Source organism: Oryctolagus cuniculus, chromosome 3, assembly GCF_051225735.1.
Source record: "Oryctolagus cuniculus isolate XC-2025 breed Fujian yellow rabbit chromosome 3, ASM5122573v1, whole genome shotgun sequence".
NCBI classification, from domain to species: Eukaryota; Metazoa; Chordata; class Mammalia; order Lagomorpha; family Leporidae; genus Oryctolagus; species Oryctolagus cuniculus.
In genome coordinates, this window is record NC_142869.1 from 174484405 (window position 1) to 174503799 (window position 19395).

Here is a 19395-nt window from a genome sequence, read left to right on the forward strand (position 1 = left end):
TTTCCATAAATTTTGTAGAGTAGCCACGTGCGTAGTTAGCTGAGTTTGCCCTCTTTGAACTTCTCCATCACGGGTGGCTGAGCAGAACTCGGCCTGGCTCCTCTGCTCTCTGAAGGCAGCACTCCTCACATTTTTCCTGCCTTCTCGGAAGAGTGGGGCTAACCAGGCATCTCCAGCTGCCAGATGTGGGAAAGAGCAAAGAGTGAGTCCTGGCTCTTCTGAGAAGTTTCAACGAAACTACTTTGTAAAGTACAAAAAGGAAACTGCAGATGTTGAGAATCACTCACTGGTTCAGCGAAGAGGTATCGGGCCCCTGCTAGATGCCCTTGATATAAAGAAGTGGGAAGAGAAACTAGAAGATAAAAAAAAAGAGGCCCCTGCAACACCGCAGGAGCTGCTGCCTGCTAGCAAGCTGTGTGTTCTGCGAGACCCAGCGCTGTTTGAAAGGCAGGAGCAGGCTCCCGTTTGTTCACGGGTACGTGAGCGGGGAGGAAGCGGGAAAACAACTTGCAAAGAAGCTTCTAGTACAATGTAGAAGGCAGCTACCGTGCGACCAGCTCAGGCTTTGGCAGGAACTCTTGGAAAGGAGGTCACTCCACAAACTCCAGCTCTGCTTTGAACCGCACCTGTCCAGCTGTCCCAGCCTGGATCGTGCCACTGGACTTGGTACGGCTGCCCTTGCTTCAGGGGATGCGGAACAGACCGTCTCATGTTCCTGTTCTAGGGATGGGAGAGGGCCACAGGCTGCTGTGGGCAAGGCTGGCAAATCTCCAATTGGCAGCTGGGACACTGCAGCCCCAGGAGGAGGTGTGGCTGCACAGGGTGGGTCCCTCTGCCAGGGAAAAAGACCCAGGTCGGGGCACCAGAGGGGCACCCCGATGCCCGGGAGGCTCTCTGCTCCTCCAGCTCCTTTCTTGAGAACGCTGTGCTGTACGGTCTTTCCTGCTTGGCGTGTGCAAGCCCTGCTCTGGAACGGGGAGCTGTCGATGGCTGCCTGCTGTCCATGTGGAGACAGGGGCGGCTGAGGCTGAGGGCTAGGGCAGCGTTTGCGACCAGAGCCTCACCGGGCAGGACAGAGGCTGGAAGGAAGCGCCACACAGGCACGGGCAGTGAAAGGTGTGGATAAATAACATGCTTGTTCACTCCCAGGAGCTGTCTCAGGGGAGAAATCTGTGTGTCCCAAACCCGTCTGATGTCAGCGACCTGTTCATGTCTGCATCACCCACAGCCTCTTCCCTGCTGCCAGCCCGGGGACTGGAGAAAGACTGTTCATTGCTCACCTCCTGAACACGAAGCGCAGCAGAGCCTGGGTAAATGATGAGAATTAAACCAACTTCTTTGTCACAGACGCTCCCAGGCTGGATGGGGTGAAAAACGACACACACACAATCATCCCCACATGCATGTGGTCAAGTGCTATGAAAAGGCTTTTAACAAGGATTAGGAAACAGAGGAAGAAGCCTGTGCCGCTGCATAGGAACAAAGGGATGGTCCTCTGCGTCTCCCTGTGTGCTCCCGACACAGACGCGACTCAGAGCCAGCAGTGACTGATGGTGCAGCAAACACACCCTCGTTCTGTGACTTGTTCATTTGAATTCGTGTGCTGTGGTTCCACACCATTGCAGAACATACAGTCTCAAACTTGGCGTGTTAATCCCAGTTACCCAAATCTGCCCACGATGTACACGAAAAAATATCTTTCTACCCAGCACAAGCTTTGTGTCACCGCCTGACACATCTTATACAATGTGCCTTTCATTTGTAAAAGCAATTCATTCACATAAAGGTTCCTACAGAGTGTTAACGCCTTACACTCTGCTCTAGTACATAATTGGAGGAGGAATCAGGTGTATGTTTCCAACAATCCCAACGCGTATCTATACAACAGTTGAGATTTCTTATTTTCAAAGAAAATAATAAATTACACTCATCCTCTTTTTAAGAAAAGCCTGTTAATCTTATATTATTTTTTTCTATTAAATCAGGCATCCAGTGAGTATGCTTTTCAGGGCTGAGGTCTTTGCAAATGATCCCCGTGACTCAACTTTGCCATGGTCAGGTATTTTAGGGGCTTTTAAAAATATGGAGACATTATTGAGATTAGTCAAAACAAGATCTTGAAAGTCATGCAAACTGAGAGTACCAAAAACTCATTCTAGCTTTTGATGGTTTGAAGAAACCTACTCACCGGCTTCCTAATCCATGAGCATCAAAGTGAAGGAAATTGTGGCGACACGATTTTGCAGTCATAATTTCTGAGACTCAGAAATGCATTCAGCTGAATCAAAGGTACTATTTTTCTTTTAATTTAAAATGGGTAACATATAGATTCATGGCTTTAGAGTCAGAACTAGTTCAGCAGAAAGAACCTTCAAGAAAACTTGTTCCGAATGCATCATTTTATGGCTGAATACCCCCAGAATACCACCCACTTAAACTGGGAAAGCCCCTGACTCCCCAGGGCCAAACATTCTGGTCTGTGAAGTGAGGGGTAGAACTCTGCAGACTCCACCTTAAAAAAAAAATTCTAGGATTCTAATAAATGGTTGTTGAACGAGTGAAGCTACTGCCCAGACTGTTTAATTTGCCTAAGGCCACATGGTTAGGAACAGATACAAGTTCTTTGATTCCCTGCTATTACTTCCTTTGGAATAGATCCTGAATTAAAAAAATAATAATAAATACATAGACGGGCCAGGGCTATGGTATAGTGGGTTAAGCCATAGCCTGCAGTGCTGGCATCCCATAAGGGTGCTGGTTCAAATCCCTGCTGTTCCACTTCTGATTCAGCTCCCTGCTAATGTGCCTGGAAAACTGCACCCATGTGAGAGATCCAGAAGCTCCTGGCCCCTGGCTTTGGCCTGGCGCAACTCTAGCCACTGCAACCATTTGGGGAGTGAACCAGTAGATGGAAGATCTCTTCCTCTCTGTCTCTCCTTTCTCTCTGTAACTTTACCTTTCAAGTAAATAAATAAATCTTAAAAAATACAGTATTAAAAATACAGTATTAAATTGTATTATTTACAATTATTTTATATTATTTACAATTATTTTGTATTTACAATTTAATAATTTATCCCTTTTAGTATTTTTGTTCTACTTAATACTATTGGTTGAACTCTGTAATTAACCCACAATTATTCTTAGGTGTTTAAATTTAACTGAAAAGTGATCCTTGTTAAATGTAAGAGTGGGAATAAGAGAGGGAGGAGATGTACAATTTGGGACATGCTCAATCGGACTTGCCCCAAATGGTGGAGTTAGAAATTTGCCAGGGGATTCCAGTACAATCCCATCAAGGTTGCATGTATCAATGCCATCTCACTAGTCCAAGTGATCAATTTCAGTTCACGATCCAACATGGGAAGTGGGATACACAGCAGACTCATAGAATGGCAGATGTCCTAAACAGCACTCTGGCCTCAGAATCAGCCCTTAAGGCATTCAGATCTGGCTGAAGAGCCCATGAGAGTATTTTAGGCATGGAAAGCCAAGACACTCTGGAAAAAAAAAAAAAGGACCTAAATGAAAGATCTCTGTGAGTGAGATCCCAGTAGAAAGAATGGGCCATCAAAGAAGGAAGTACCTTTCTCTGAAGGGAGGAGAGAACTTCCACTTTGACTATGACTTTGTCTAGATAAGATCAAAGTTGACGAACTCAAAAGGCTTCCATAGCCTTGGCAACTCATGACTAGAGCCTAGAAAAGAAAAAAAAATACATAGAGATTAAGGGACAAAACACATTAAGAGGGCGAAAAAATTTTACCTCTATACTAAAACCAAATCAAACTTCTAAGGAGCACATTTAAATTATTTGTTGAATCATAGACATCAGTTTATGTCCCTGGCATAACCAGGCACACACTGAAGGAAAGTCAACCAGTGTCCTGGTTTCTACTGCTTCACAGCAAACTTCTCCAAATGAAGAGACAACAGCTTATTATTCCCTCTCCTTACGAATGGAATTGCATCCTCCAAAACAATAGGCTGAAGCCCTAACTCTCAGTGCCTGTCAGTGTGTCTTTTTTCTTTTTCTTTTTCTTTTCAGCCCTTAAGGCATTCGGGTCTGATTAAAAAGCCCCTGAGAGTTTCTCAGGCATGGAAAGCCAAGACACTGTGGCAAAAAAAAAAAAAAAAAAAAAAAAAACCAAAAAAAAACCACACACAAAAAACAAAAACAACAACAACAACAACCTACATGAAAGATCTCTATGAGTGAGATCCCAGCAGAAAGAATGGGCCGTCAAAGAAGGAGGTACCTTTCTCTGAAGGAAGGAGAGAACTTCCACTTTGACTACGGCCTTGTCTAAATAAGATCAGAGTTGGCGAACTCAATGGCTTCCACAGCCTTGGCAGCTCATGACAAGAGCTTTGGGTGATTACCGACATCATAAATAAGAGTGTCAATTGTTAAATCAACAACAGGAGTCACTGTGCACTTACTCCCCATGTAGGATCTCTGTCCTTAATGTGTTGTACTTATGTGAATTAACGGTATAACCAGTACTCAAACAGTACTTTCTACTTCGTGTATCTGTGTGGGTGCAAACTGTTGAAATCTTTACTTAGTATATATTAAGTTGATCTTGTGTATATAAAGATAATTGAAAATGAATCTTGATAAAGAATGGGATGGGAGAGGGAGTGGGAGATGGGGTGGTTGTGGGTGGGAGGGAAGTTATGAGGGGAAAAGCCACACTATAATCCAAAAGTTATACTTTGGAAATTTATATTTATTAAATAAAAGTTGAAAAAAAGACTACTTGAGAGGCAGAGTTACAGAGAGAGAGAGGGAGGGACAGAGAGAAAGGTCTTCCATCCTCTGGTTCACTCCCAAAATGGCTACAACAGCTGGAGCTGAGTGAATCCAAAGCCAGAAGCCAGAAGCTTTTCCAGGTCTCCCATGCCAGTGCAGAGGCCCAAGCACTTGGGCCATCCTCCACTGCTTTCCTGGGCCATCGGCAGGGAGCTGGATTGGAAATGGAGCAGCCAGGACTCGAACTGGCAACCATATGGGATGTTGGTGCTGCAGGCAGAGACTTAACCTACTATGCCACAACACCGACCCCCTCAATGTGTCTTTACTTGCGGAATCTGGGGGGAGTATTTATGGGAATTCTTCATATTGTTTTGTGAACATTTTTCTCAACCTAAAACTATTTTCAAAATTGAAAAGCAAAACAAAAAAAATGAGTTTGATATGTGCTATCTAACATTTAAAGTGCTAAGGAGGGGTGGTGGTTGTGGTGGTGTGTGTGTGTGTGTGTGTGCGTGTCTGGGCACATGCAGAGGAACTGTTAGAGGAGAGGAGTGTGCCGAAATACTCAGTAACATCAGCTCCAAGGAAATTGGTGGCCATGCAACCTAATTCTGTACAGTTGTCTCAACCTCTCAAGTGTTTGCAGAGACGATCTTTTTGCCTTTTTAGTCACAAAGAGATATGATTGAATAAAGTAGTACAGAAAAATGAAAGAATTCTCTATTTTCTTTTATACTGATTGAGAAATATGCCTAAGTCTTGGCCCAGGAGGAATTAATTTCACTAACGTAGATGTAAAAATCAGAATTAATAGGACTATAATCCCTTGGGGATCTGCATTTGTTCTGAATACTCTTATCAAATGTTCACGGGGACACAGGACACAATATTATTGTTAAGGTCCTGGAGAGGGGAGGGTAGTAAGGCAGATGGAGGAAAGATACTGGATGTCATGTGCTTGCCTTGCTTGGAGAAAACTGATGAAGAGAGACCGAGATACCAGCTGTAGGGCTTGCACTGCCAAGCTGGGAACCTGACCCTGGGGGCCTCTTCTTGCTATGAATACAAGGATTGAGACAGACGTGGCCAGAGCATGTGGTCCTGATCCGTATCAGCGAACTGGAAGCTTGGAGATGATCCCCTGCCTCAAAGGAAACACAGGGTACTCTTAATTAGTCCACGGCTCAGTAATGTCCGGCACCATCTGCTCCAGCGTGTGGGCCTCACCAGCAAGACAGCTAGGCAGTGGAAGGCTATCGATGCAACAAGTGTTTATTAAGTGCCCTTTAGTAAGAGGCCCAGTGCAAAATGATGACAACAGAATGGAGACTAAAAGAAATAGAATCGATTCCACCAAGCAACGTACAAGCCAGAGACATCTGACCAAGGGTTCTCCGTAGAACTCAGTTTCTCCATCTATAAACAGGGAAACCTACCTCTCTCATACACTAGAACGGTTTGTGGAAAATGGAATTAAACGATTATTTTGGTGCAAAACATTTTTGAAACCTGTATATAACTTTTTCATAATACACATTCTCCATGAACATTTTGAAGTCCCCTTCATACCTAAAGCAAGTGGTTAGCGCTTAGTTAGGCTCTCCCCTCTTTTTCTGCGGAGGCCTCTCCTGCCTGAACCAATCTTTGGCTGCTCTGACGCCTCACCACTTTGGTCTGTCTTTTCAGAATGGCTCCATGTTGTCAGCTCTTGACCTGTGCTGTTGTCTGAACCGGAGATGTCCTAAGCGCATGCTGACCTGTGTACCACACCCTTGCACCGATACTGCTCTCTCTAGGGCAAACACTGATTTGGGGATGGCCGCCATCAGGTTTCCAGATGTGAATATATTTGGGCAGTAACAGTGATTTCAATTTGTAGACCTCATCGTGGTTGTGCTATCAAGCAGGGTTGGGGTTTATTAATTTTATATGCATTGGAGTCTTTGAAATTGTTAGTTCATATATATGGAAATAAATTTTCATGAAAGGAACCACAAGTTCTCTTAGATAGGCCATCTTTAATACTAGAGTAAAATAGCTTTTAGATGACTAGAATGGCAGGTTGCCGCTATAAATTTATGAGGAAAAGGGGAAAAAAAGGAGCAGAGATGGAACAATAACACAGAAATGAAGACATTTCTTCAATTACTAGCGAATATGTTCAGGGAGAAAATTTCACCCTCTCTTCTCCTGACTCACACCTGTGACATTTGAGTTTATTTATCTCAATTCTGCTGGTGCTCAGGAATCTTGGGACAGCTGGAGGCGCGGTGCGGACTGACCGAGAGGGAAATGATAAGGCCGAGTAGTAAGGGTTGCCATTGCAGGCAGCCTCCAACAAGCACACACTTTAGATAACTGGACTCAGCCAAGGAGAAAAGAGGGTTTTGCAGCTACTGGGCTGGCAGCTTCGCCCAGACCCTCCTGCAGTGGAAATCGGGCTCTGCTTGTTGATAGGCCCGGCTGCTCTGTGGAGCAAGGGCGGGAGCCTCGTTGTGTGTCAGCTCCACGGCTTGTGGCCTGGGGAGACTGCTGAGGGTGCCCACTGCTCTTGTGAGTTAATTCCTGCGTCTGCCCCGACCACAGCCTGATGGAGCATATTTCATAGCTGCTCACAGGATGATTCAGGTCTTCACTAAGACAAAACTCATGCCAGGTTCAGAATCCTGCAGAAGCCAAGAGAAGGAGTCACACGGGCAATGTTTGTTGTTAGAGAAGAAATATGATGTGTTGAACCAGAAGCTTAGATTTTTAAAAAAGCATAAAGCTGGGGCCAGTCTTTTTGGTGCCAGATGTTAAGCTGCCACCTGCAAGCCTGACATCCCATATGAATGCCGGTTCGTCTGTTCCACTTCTGAGCTGGCTGAAGATGGCCCAAGTGCTTGGGCCTCTGCCACCCACATGGAAGTTCTGGGTGGAGTTCTTGGCTCTGGGAGTCAGCCTGGCTCAGCCCCAGTAGTTGTGGCCATTTAGAGAGTGAACCAGTGGATGGAAGACCTCTCTGTCTCTGTCTCTCTCTGTCTCTCTCTCCTTCTGTCTCTTCATATCTCTCTGTAATTCTGCCTTTCACATAAATAAGTATTTTAAGAAATAGAAATAGTAGCATAAAGTTATACACAATACTGATTTACTAGACTGATAAAGAAGGAAATAAAATTGAAAAACAGATTCTCCCACTCCAGGGAAAAGAAAGAAGAAAATTATCTTTACACTTTCTTCACAATTCTTATTCTATGTTCTTTATTTGCTTTTTCTCTACCTACTAATGAATTAAATTTTAAAAAGATTTATTGATTGATTGATTTGAAAGGAAGAGTAATGGAGAGAAAGGGAGAGAGACAGACAGACAGACAGACACACACACACACACAGAGAGAGAGGTCTTTCATCCGCTGGTTCACTGTCCAGATGGCCACAACAGTCAGAGCTGGGCCAGGCTGAAGCCAGGAGCCAGGAGCTCATCTCCCATGTAGGGAGCAGAGGCACAAGTATTTGGGCCGTTATCCACCTCCTTCCCAAGCACATTAGCAGGCAACTGGATTGGAAGTAGAACAGGGACTCGAACAAATATGGGATGCTGCCATCACAAGTGGCACTTTCACCCTCTATGTCACAATGCAAGCTCTCAAGAATGAATTTTCAGTCATCATTCTATTACCAGAAATTTGTTTCACATAATTACTGGGTGTGGTTGCGAAGTAAGGATCCTGATTTCTGCATCTCATGATGAAAAATAAATGTTGTTATTTCACAGTCAAAGCATACGCAATATTCTGTTCAGCAGATGCGACTTGAGACATTATTAGCAATCTCTGATTTTACTTGCTATAATATGGAGCTTGGACTTAACTGATTTTGTATATTCATATAGTGACATTATCTGATTCCCCCCACTCCCATTTGATGACTCAAAATGAGATTATTGCCAGATTATCCCAGGTTGTAAATTCTTAGTCAGCAGGAGCTAGTCCTGCGCAGTTTCCTCTGTATAATATTTTGCAATTCGATGTTTGACTTTGATAATACTTTGAAATAGAAACTCAGTTTTTAACTGTTGGCCTTTTTGTTTTCAACATGATGACACAGGAAACAGTGAAAATTCCACTTGTTAAATTTTGTCAAAGTTCCTTGATTGCAAACTCAATTACAGAGGGCAGGAAAAGACTCAACAACCAACAGACCCACAACGTACCCAACTTGAAAAAGCAAAACAGAGACCAGAAGCTATATATGTTAGAGGATCAGCTTGAAAAACTGAGTTGACTTTAGGTAGGACTGCATCTTATAAAATTTCTTAATTTATTTGAAAGGCAGAAAGAAAATGAGAGTGAGAAAGTGAGCATCCCTCCACTAGTTCACTCCTCAAATGCCTGGAACTTCCTGAATTGGGCCACGATGAAGCTAGGAGCTAAGATCCTAATCTGGGTCTCCCACAGGGGTGGCTCGCAGGGTGTGGATTAGCTGGAAGCGGGAAGGAGAATGGAGCTGGGACTTAAACTCGAGCACTCTGGTATGGGATGTGGGTGTCTCCAGCAGTGGCTTGAATCCCGTGCCAAGTGCTCGCACGTAGGTGGACCACTCTCAATGCAGTCATCCGGTGCTGACTTTCAGGGGCTCGGGGCACTCTCCCAAATTCCCTGTGTGGATATCCTGGGGGAAGGGTTGTATCTGCTGCTTGCTTAACTGTTCAAAAAAATTTCCTAACCCTGCTCCTGCTCCGCCCCCAAAATGGTAACATCACAATTCCATGTTTTCTGTTTTCCTGTTCCCATTAGGATGACTAAACAGGTATTTAAGGGCAGCTTAGGTAACACGAAGATGATGTTTGCTACCCCAGACTCATTTCCTCTCATTTCTGCTAAAAGAAGCTTGGTTTTGCTCAGGGTGATAGTGTGCCCAGCCTGAGGAGATGATTCATATTTTACCCTAGTCACCCTCTTTCCGTGGGTAAGTGCTTTCTCAGCCACTCCTTCAGCGAGGAGTATTTGTGGGCGTGTGGTGCATTTCTTGCCTGTGAGATGCCGGATGAAGTCTGCAGGGGGGCTTGTGGACAGCGTTTGCTTTCCTGATAATGTGAGAAAGCGGCGGCTGCCTTGGGCCCTTGCCCCTTCTTTCTGCCTCGGATCTTCATGTGATACTTGGAACTACAGCACGCATCCTGTAGCCATGAAGTGACATGCGTGGGGATGATAAGCCCATGTGCAACGTGAAACAACAGAACGTCCGAGTCCTTAATGACATTACGAAGTGGGCAGATCAATCCTGACCTGGGTTATCCCTGAGTTTTTTGGAAAGTAAACAGTAAATATCCATGTAGCTTGAGCTCCAGTTAGTAGAGGGGTTCTGCTCTTTGCAGCCAAACTGCTACCAGTTGTGGAGGGGACGGCAGTTGCTGGAGCAAGGAGTTCGCGGGTTCTTTTCCTCAGTTTAGTATAGAAATAAAAAGCCGAGAAACAATTCGCAAAGAGGCAGAAACTTTTATTAGACAGAAGAAAACCTTTTATTTGGCAAGCGACAGAGAAAGCGTCTGGTCTGAGAGGAGATAGGCGGCGTGCCTGCAGGGAACACTGGCTTTGAGGAAGTGTCCGGGTTTTTAAGGCATTACTGTGTTTTTCATTGAGTCATTCTGTGGGGGTGCCCATTGGATGGGGATTCCACATACGGTATGTTGATTGGCTTGGGGCTCATGAAGATAGTGGGGGTCTCCTGGAGACTGTCCATCTCTCTAGAGGCTCAGCCCCTCTTCTCTGCTAGCTCTGGGTGAAAGGTGCAGCCACCCTGGAGGTGTGGTTTAAAGCCTAAGGTCACAGAAGATAGCCTGGATCTCCTGGAACCAGTCTGACTCTCCCCAGGGACCCAGCCCCTTCTCCTGCCAGCTCTGAGTGAAAGATTGCCCCCACCCTGAAGGTGTGATTTAAAGCCACAAGGTCACACATGCAGCACAAGAAGGTCTTAGTGGGGGAGATGCCAGTTGGTCTGGAAACAGGCTTTCCAGCAGGGGCCCACAGACTCCCAGCCCCACTGGATGGCCTCAGTTAGCTGCATGGATACAGTGAATAATCTTTTAGAGGTTAAAACATAAGCACTGATTGTTAGTTCAAAATAGAACTAGACGGTGGCTAGATGGTGCTTTTTTTTTTTTTTTTAACATTTTTATTATCTATTTGAGAGAGAGAGAGAGAGTTACAGAGAGAAAGAGAGAGAATTACAGAGAGAAAGAGAGAGACAGAGAGAGAGAGACAGAGAAAGGTCGTCCACCTGCTAGTTCACTCCCCAAATGGCTGCAACGGCCTGAGCTGAGCTGATCTGCAGCCAGGAGCCAGGAGCTTCTTCCAGGTCTTCCATCCTCCACTGTTTTCCCAGGCTGGAGCAGAGAGCTGGATCAGAAGAGGAGCAGCCGGGACTTGAACCGCCTTCCATATGAGATACTAGGCAGAGGCCTAGCACACTACAACACAGCATCGGGCCCTTGATGGTGCTTTTGATAGATGGTGCTAACCCTGTTATTTCATCAACCTTTGGAATTTGCCTGCAGGACAGGTATGGAAAACATCCAGTGTGAAAAGGCTGATTATTTGCATTTAAACATTATTCTTCCTCATAGAAGAGATAGTAGGTTTTACCTTACATCTGGTGAATAATAATTAATCTGAAGAATGTAAATAATTATATAGGCCAGCAGACCACCTCTCACTTCCCGCTGAAGTGGATACTATCTTTTTAAAAAAGATTTATTTATTTTATTTATTTTTTAAACTTTTATTTAATAAATATAAATTTTGAAAGTACAACTTTTGGATTATAGTGGCTTTGCCCCCCCATAACCTCCCTCCCACCCGCAACTATCCCATCTCCCACTCCCTCTCCATTCATATCATATCAATTCCATTCATATCAAGATTCATTTTCAATTATCTTTATATACACAAGATCAACTTAATATATACTAAGTAAAGATTTCAACAGTTTGCACCCACACAGATACACGAAGTAGAAAGTACTGTTATACCGTTAATTCACATAGTACAACACATTAAGGACAGAGATCCTACATGGGGAGTAAGTGCACAGTGACTCCTGTTGTTGATTTAACAATTGACACTCTTATTTATGATGTCAGTAATCACCCGAGGCTCTTGTCATGAGCTGCCAAGGCTGTGGAAGCCTCCTGAGTTCGCCAACTCTGATCTTATTTAGACTAGGCCATAGTAAAGGGGAAGTTCTCTCCTTCCTTCAGAGAAAGGTACCTCCTTATTTGATGGCCCATTTATTTATTTTATTTGAAAGGCAGAGCTACACTAAGAGAGAAGGAGAAGCAGAGAGAGAGAGAGAGGGAGAGAGAGAGAGAGGTCTTCAATCAGCTGGTTCACTCCCTAATTGGCCGCAACGCCCAGAGCTGTGCCAATCCGAAGCCAGCTTCTTCCTGGTCTGGCAGGGGCCTAAGCACTTGGGCCATCTTCCACTGCTTTCCCAGGCCACAGCAGAGAGCTGGATTGGAAGAGGAGCAGCCGGCACTACAACCGTTGCCCATATGGGATGCCAGCGCTGCAGGCAGCGGCTTTACCTGGTACGCCACAGCGCTGGCCCCAGTGGATATTATCTGTAAGGTTTTCCTGCCTTTCTGCTCTGAACTTTTATTTTTTTTTAAAGAATTCATTTTTTAATTAATTAATTTGCAAAACAGAGTTACAGTGAGGGAAAGATATTTTCCATTGGCTTGTTCACTCCCCAAATGGCCTCAATGGCTAAATAGGGCTGGGCCAGGCCAAAGCCAGGGGCCTGGAATTCCATCCAGGTCTCTCAAGTGGGTGGCAAGGGCCAAGGACTTGGCTATCTTCCACTGCTTTCCCAGGCGCATTAGCAGGGAGCTGGGTCAGAATTGGAGCAGCTGGGCCTTAAACCGATGTCCATACAGGATGCTGGTGTCACAGGCGGCAGCTTAACCAGCTACACCACAACATCAGCACCTCTGAACATTTCTATCTTGATATTATTTTTAGCCTGTTTCATCATATTGCTTCCATACTGACAAAAAGAAACACATCATTAATCAAGGTTCAAATTTCTTTTTTTTTGCTTTATATTTTTGTACACTAAAAAAGTCCATTTTGACATAAAGATCACTTAAAAGTTTTGAGGAAAGAAAAGACCACTGAATTGTTAGTGTATTTCTATGCTATTATGTAATTTCTGTATTATATAATTTATATATGGGTCATAATATAATTTATATATTATTTTATAATTATATAATCCATATATCACTTCACTTATACTTCAGTATATTTTTTGCATTATTATTATTATTATTTAAGAACAGCTTTATCTATAGTACACCAAAGTGACAGGGTTGGAAGTTTATCAGTTAGCCCTTGCTGTGTAACAGATCCCTTCCAAATTCGGGGGTTTAAACAGCAAAGGTGCCATCCCTCCGTGTCTGACAGCTCCTCCGTCTCACCTGGACCTAACAGGATGTGGCTGCACACTGCAGGTCGGCTCCAGGTTGCCTTAATCCCTGAGAATGTGTCTTCCTCATGGCAATGGCAGCAGTGCGAGAGCGGCAGGGGGACTGGCCAGTTGCAGACACATTCAAGCCTTTGCTTGTATCACAGCCGCCGACATGCCGCTGGTCAGGCTGAGTCATATGGCCAAGCCCTGCCTGCATGCACAGGGTGAGGAAATACCCACACGAGGGGCTGGGCCGGACTGCAAGGTCACACAGCCAAAGGGAGGAGAGAAGTGAGAACAATGATACAGTGTAGTAACAGGCCCAGCTTCTGACGTCTTTCAGAGTCATTCTCAGAACTAAAAATTAAAGAAATTATCTTAGGAAAGAGAGATGCCTGATCCTCCTACCACAAAAGATGAAATTCCGGAACATGTTTAGGCAATGCTTAGAAGAATTGTCTTGACAATGTTTTTAAAAAGGTCACCACTCACCGCTGCTGTTTGTGTGCCTTTTTAGAGAGAGCCTTGTATGGGATGAAGACAGTTTGTTGAGTCTCTGTTATTGCCTATGTGATGCCAGAATGGTTGTCCAGAGATTGCATTTCCAAATCCATAATATGTTAGTGACCAATATCTTCAACAATAATACCTTTACAAAAACCATGTTCTTCACATGTATCATGTTAATCTCAGAACAACTCCACAAAGTAGGAATTATTTATTATTCCTATTTTACAGATGAGAAGATCGAGGTTCAGTAGGTTTCTGCTAATAGAGCTAGGATTTGAATGTGGTTAATCACACTGAAAACTCATAAGCTTATAGTAGACAAATGCTTCTTGCGCCTACTATGTGTCAACAATGACATGGTGTTGTTGCTCTGGCCCAACGGGGCACTTGAAACCACTGCAGCCAAACTGGTACCATGAAATACATGTAAGAGAAAATAAATTATGCTTCTTTATAACATTTTTTTTGCAGTGTGATGATATAGAAAACAGCCTATCTAGATTGTTTTTGAGCACTGTACCCTGGGCTTGGGGTTGACTGTTAGTAGAAGAATGCATTTATAAAGCACATGCCAATTTTCTAATACTCTGGGCTCTCATGTTTATAGGGGCCATCAATATCCTGGGCCTCACAGGCCTCATAAATCAGCCTGGCCCTGTGTGATGTGTGCCCACGGTGGACTGACAGCCACAAATCTTGGCCTGAGTGGCCTCCTCTCTCCCTGTTTTGGCAGATCCAAGCTCCCAGGCTCCTTCCCTCTGTGTTCTGAATGATGGTTCAGGAGCCAGTGGGCAGCTCTCATGCCTCCACTGCCCCTGAAAGCTTGTTTTCTTCCTCCTTGATTCCCCACCATGTTCTGCACATTTTTCTCAAGTCTGGTGCTAACTTTGCACATGAAGTGATATATATATTTTTTTAAATTATTTATTTATTTGAAAGTCAGAGTTACAAAGGGAGAGGAGAGGCAGAGAGAGAGGTCTTCCATCTGATGGTTCACTCCCCAATTGGCCGCAATGGACGGAGCTGCACTGATCCAAATCAAGGAACCAGGAGCTTCTTCTGGTTCTCCCATGCAGGTGCAGGGGCCTACGGACTTGGGCCATCTTCTATTGCTATTCCAGGCCATAGCAGAGAGCTGGATTGGAAGTGGAGCAGCTGGGTCTCAAACCGGCGGCCATATGGGATGCTGGCGATTCAGGCCTGGGTGTTAACCTGCTGTGCCACAGCGCTGGCCCCATGAAGTAATATTTTTTAAAGAAACTTCCCAGAATTGAACCCCATAAGGAGCCTCTTTCTAGACCTGAATTTAGCCCTTCAGCCTTCAGTCACCTTTCCCTCATTAATCTGAACAAAAGTATTCTCTGGACTTAAATGTTTTCAACCATCATTTATGACTGTCCTCTTCATTCGTTTTCAGTTATTAAAATCCATTCCTTTCAAAAGAGTAGTCTTCTGAAGAATGGATTTTTGGGTATGAACTGGAAACAGTGGAGCACATCCTTTAAACCTTGGGAGAGTGGAGCCAGCATTGTGGCATAGCAGTTAGAGCAGTTGCCTGCAGCACCTGCCTCCCATATGAGCTCTGGTTCAAGTTCAGCTGCTTCGCTGCTGATCCAGCTCCCTGCTAAATCGTCAGAGAAAGCAATGAAAGATGACCCAAGTCCTTGGGCTCCTGCCACCCACATGGGAGACCCAGATGAAACTCCTGGCTTCTGGCTCCTGGCTCCCACCTGGTCCAGCCCTGGTGGTTGGGCAGTTGTGGCCATCTGGGGAGTGAATCAGTGGATGGAAAATCTCTGTCTCTCCCTTTCTGTAACTCTGCCTTTCAAATAAGTAAATATATCTTAAAGGAGAGAGAGCGAGCTTTCATGTGAATCACAAGTCGACAGTTACTTGTTCAACTTGCAAGTGCGTTTTGACTGTTTAACAAGAGTGGCCTAATTTGGGGGGAGGGAGCTTTGGGAACAGCTAATGGAAGTGGGGTGGTCAAGCCCCCTAAGAGAGGTGGAATTAAGATTATTTTTATAACTGATATGGCACAAGCACTGGTCAATTGAAATGAACACAGCCACTCAGAATGGACATTGGTCATAAACAGCGTGTATGGCCATGTTCGTGGCACCCCAACATCAGAGGGAACAAGCTCCCTTTGTTGCCAGCACTGGTACACAGCTCCACCACTACAGCTCTGGCTTCAAACACCTGTTGGGTACTTTCTAAATAAAATCTACTGAAAGGAAAAAAAGAGTGACTATTTAGGAGATTCCGTAGCTGAGTGCAATTACATTTTTTTAAAGATTTATTTGAAAGTCAGAGTTTCACAGAGAGAGAAGGAGAGGTAGAGGTAGAGGTAGAGGTAGAGGTAGAGAGAGGTCTTCCATCTGTTGGTTCACTCCCTAATTGGCTGCAATGGCTGGAGTTGTGCTGATCCAAAGCCAGGAGCAAGGAGGCTTCTTCTGGGTCTCCCACATGGGTGTAGGGGCCCAAGGACTTGGGCCATCTTCTACTGCTTTCCCAGGTCATAGCAGAGAGCTGGATTGGAAGTGGAGCAGCCGGGACTTGAACCAGCGCCCATATGGGATGCCGGCACTGCAGGCGGTGCTTTACAGCGCTGGCCCCTGAGAGCAATTTCAAAAGGAGGTTTTCAGAGAGATTTTGAGCCCTTAGGGGTGTGAAGAGAACATATAAATTCTGGTATATTTATTCAAGGAAGCACATCGTTACTTTGTCATATTTCCTGGTAATTGGTGTGCTTAGTGGTGTCTTCCGTGAAGTGACTATGGTTTTAATGAAATGTCATCAGGTGACAGATGTCTGACTTAGCAGGAGAACCTTAAGCCCAGAGAGAAAAGGAGGTAATTGTTAGGTCAGAGCCTAGGTAGAGAAGTGTCACACTGTAAAGGAGGCCCCACTGGGTTTGGAAGGAGCACCCAGATATCCCGGTTTGACAGCCAGTGGCGAGGGAACAACCTGTGCTGTCTGGGGTCAGATGTAGTCTGCAAGATGGATGGAGCCCACAGGGACCGCAACAAGTATCCCCAGCAGAACTGTAGGAGCTCGGCCACAGCCCCGTGCTGCTTTCATTCCCCATGCCCATAAATAGTTTTAAAATTTTTATTTAAGGTATACAAATTTCATATACACAGATTTAGGAACATAGTGATACTTCCCACCCTACCCTTGCTCTTGCCCACACTCCCACCGTTCTTCCTCCTTCCTCTCCTATTCCCACTCAATATTTACAAAGCTCTGTTTTCAGTTTCCTTTATACTCATAAGATTGACCCTACACTAAGTAAAGAGCTCAACGAATAGTATGAAGAACAAAACACTGTTCCTGAACAGAAGAGACAAGGGCTGTAACAATCATGAAGCTCAAAATGTCCATTTCATTCCAATACGTTACATTTTAGGTACTCTGTTAGTTACCACAGATCAGAGAAAACATATGGTATCTGCCTTTTTGGGACTGGCTTATTTCACTAAGTATAATGGGTTCTAGTTGCATCCATTTTGTTCCATAATTTTTTTTTTTAAGTTTCTGCCTGCAGTGCCAGCATCCCACATGGGCGTCGGTACTAGTCGCAGGTGCTCCTCTTTTGATCCAGCTCTCTGACGTGGTCTGGGAAAGCAGTGGAGGATGGCCCAAGTGTTTGGGCCCCTGCACCCCTGTGGGAGACCCAGAGGAAGCTCCTGGCTCCTGGCTTGGGATCAGCCCAGCTTCAGCCATTGTGGCCACCTGGGGAGTGAACCAGCAGATGGAAAACCTCCCTGTGTCTCTCCTCCTCTCTCTGTGACTCTGCCTCTCAAATAACTAAATACATTTTTTTAAAAAAAATAGTGGATTTGCATATTAGAAGTACTCTATCAGAATAGAGCCCAGTAAAGAGGACCTGGGAAGTGCGAGGTTGGCTCTGGGGTTTGTGGCTGTAATAGAATTACTCCACCAGGGAGAGGAAGAGAGAGGGTCTCTGGTGATGTTTCTTTCTTAATTATACTTTTCTGTAGTAATTAACTTTTTTAGAATAAATGTGCCTATTGTAATATAAAAAGTGGTGCCTTAAAACATGATGGTGTTAACAATTAATGAAGTACATCATAGTTTCACTTTTTAGAATGAAAGAAGTAGTACAGGAATAGACCCTTCTTGTGAGGGCATCAGGGCCAGCGGTGGGAGCTGCCCCCTCACTGTTCTCGCTCTGCCCTTCTCCCTTTGTGGGAACTTTCCCGCCCTTTTGCGTGCTCTGTGTACATATGCACCTTTACCTCTCTTACACTTACCTAACTGTGATGGCACCACAACACGGTTTTACAGCTCCTTTTTCCATTTCATAGCATGCTTTGGAGATGTCTTAATATCAGTACGTGTTGGTTTACCGCCTACTTTTTATTCAGCAACTTAAACAAGCAGCTCATCCTGTAAGCGGCCTCAGGTGGTCCCTGAAAATGGTTCGCTATTCACTTGACCCAGAAATTCCCACAAAATCATGTAAGCCAGCAGGTTGAGATCTTCCTGTTCCCTTTAAGAACAGCCGAGAAACTGCCCAGGCCGTCAATGTGTGTATATCCAAAAAGCCACCAGGTATCTGAAGGATGTCGCGTTAAAGAGTGTGCCATTCCGTTACCATGGTGGAGTTCATAGGTGTGCCAGAAACAAACAGTGAGTCTGGGCACAGGGTCGGTAGCCCCCAAAGAGTGTTGAATTTCTGTTGTGCATATTTATAAAGGCAGAAGGAATGCTGAACTTCAGGGTTTGGATGTAGATTCTCCAGTTATTAACATATACAGATGAACAACGCACCCGAGATATGCTGCCCTTCCTATAGAGCTCACAGCCCAAGTGATCCAGGCACAAGCTTCTCCTGCCCCGCCATCATGATCCTCACTGAAGAGGAAGAAATTCTTCCTAAACCAAAGGAGGGGGCAGCACAAAGGGGAAAGATGTCGCTGGGGCTGGGGCTGGGGCTGGGGCGCAGTGGGTTAAGCTGCTGCCTATGACACCAGCAACCCATATCGGAGCTCCTGTTTCAGTCCTGGCTGCTCTGCTTCTGATCCAGTCGCTTGCTAATGTGCCTGGGAAAGCAGCAAAGATGGCCCAAGTGCTTGGACCCATACCAATCATGTGGGATACCGAGAAGAAGCTCCTGGTTCCTGGCTTTGGCCTCGCCTAGCCCTGGTTGTTGAAGCTATTTAGGGAGTGAACCAGCAGATGGAAGATCTCTCTGTGTCTCTCCTTCTCTGTTGCTATTTCAAATAAACAAATCTTAAAAAAAGAAAGAAAGAAAAGAGAAAAAGATATCCTAGAAGAAACAAAAAGTTATGGCTCAGAAATAAATTCACCAAAAAATAATATAATAATAAAATAAATAATAATAAAAATAATAAAAGAAAAATAATTTAAAAATAAACTTTACTTATTTAATCTCATCCATTTTAATAGCTACATAGTATTTGTTAAATATATGCAACACATAAAATTTCTGCAATACAGCTATACTATTACATTATAATACAATATAATAATATATTATTATATACATCTAATCTATCATTTAACTATGTTCCGAGTGAGGACCTGCAGCCATTTCCTGTTTTTTTCTTTGATAAGCCACATTTCAGTGACCATCCCTATTTTTATGTGCATGTACCAGAACTTTCCTATGAGAAATGTCTAGCAGT

The 19395-nt window shown here is 44.4% G+C and overlaps 1 long non-coding RNA gene across 1 annotated transcript; it reads right to left on the bottom strand.

Moving 5' to 3' along the window:
* Positions 1-10222: 10222 nt before the first annotated feature.
* LOC138849075 (uncharacterized) lies at positions 10223-13408 on the bottom strand. The gene is made up of 2 exons (XR_011387483.2): positions 13218-13408; positions 10223-11288 (listed from the first exon to the last, which is right to left on the bottom strand). It is a non-coding gene; the product is annotated as an uncharacterized LOC138849075 (long non-coding RNA).
* Between the last annotated feature and the right edge of the window lie 5987 nt (positions 13409-19395).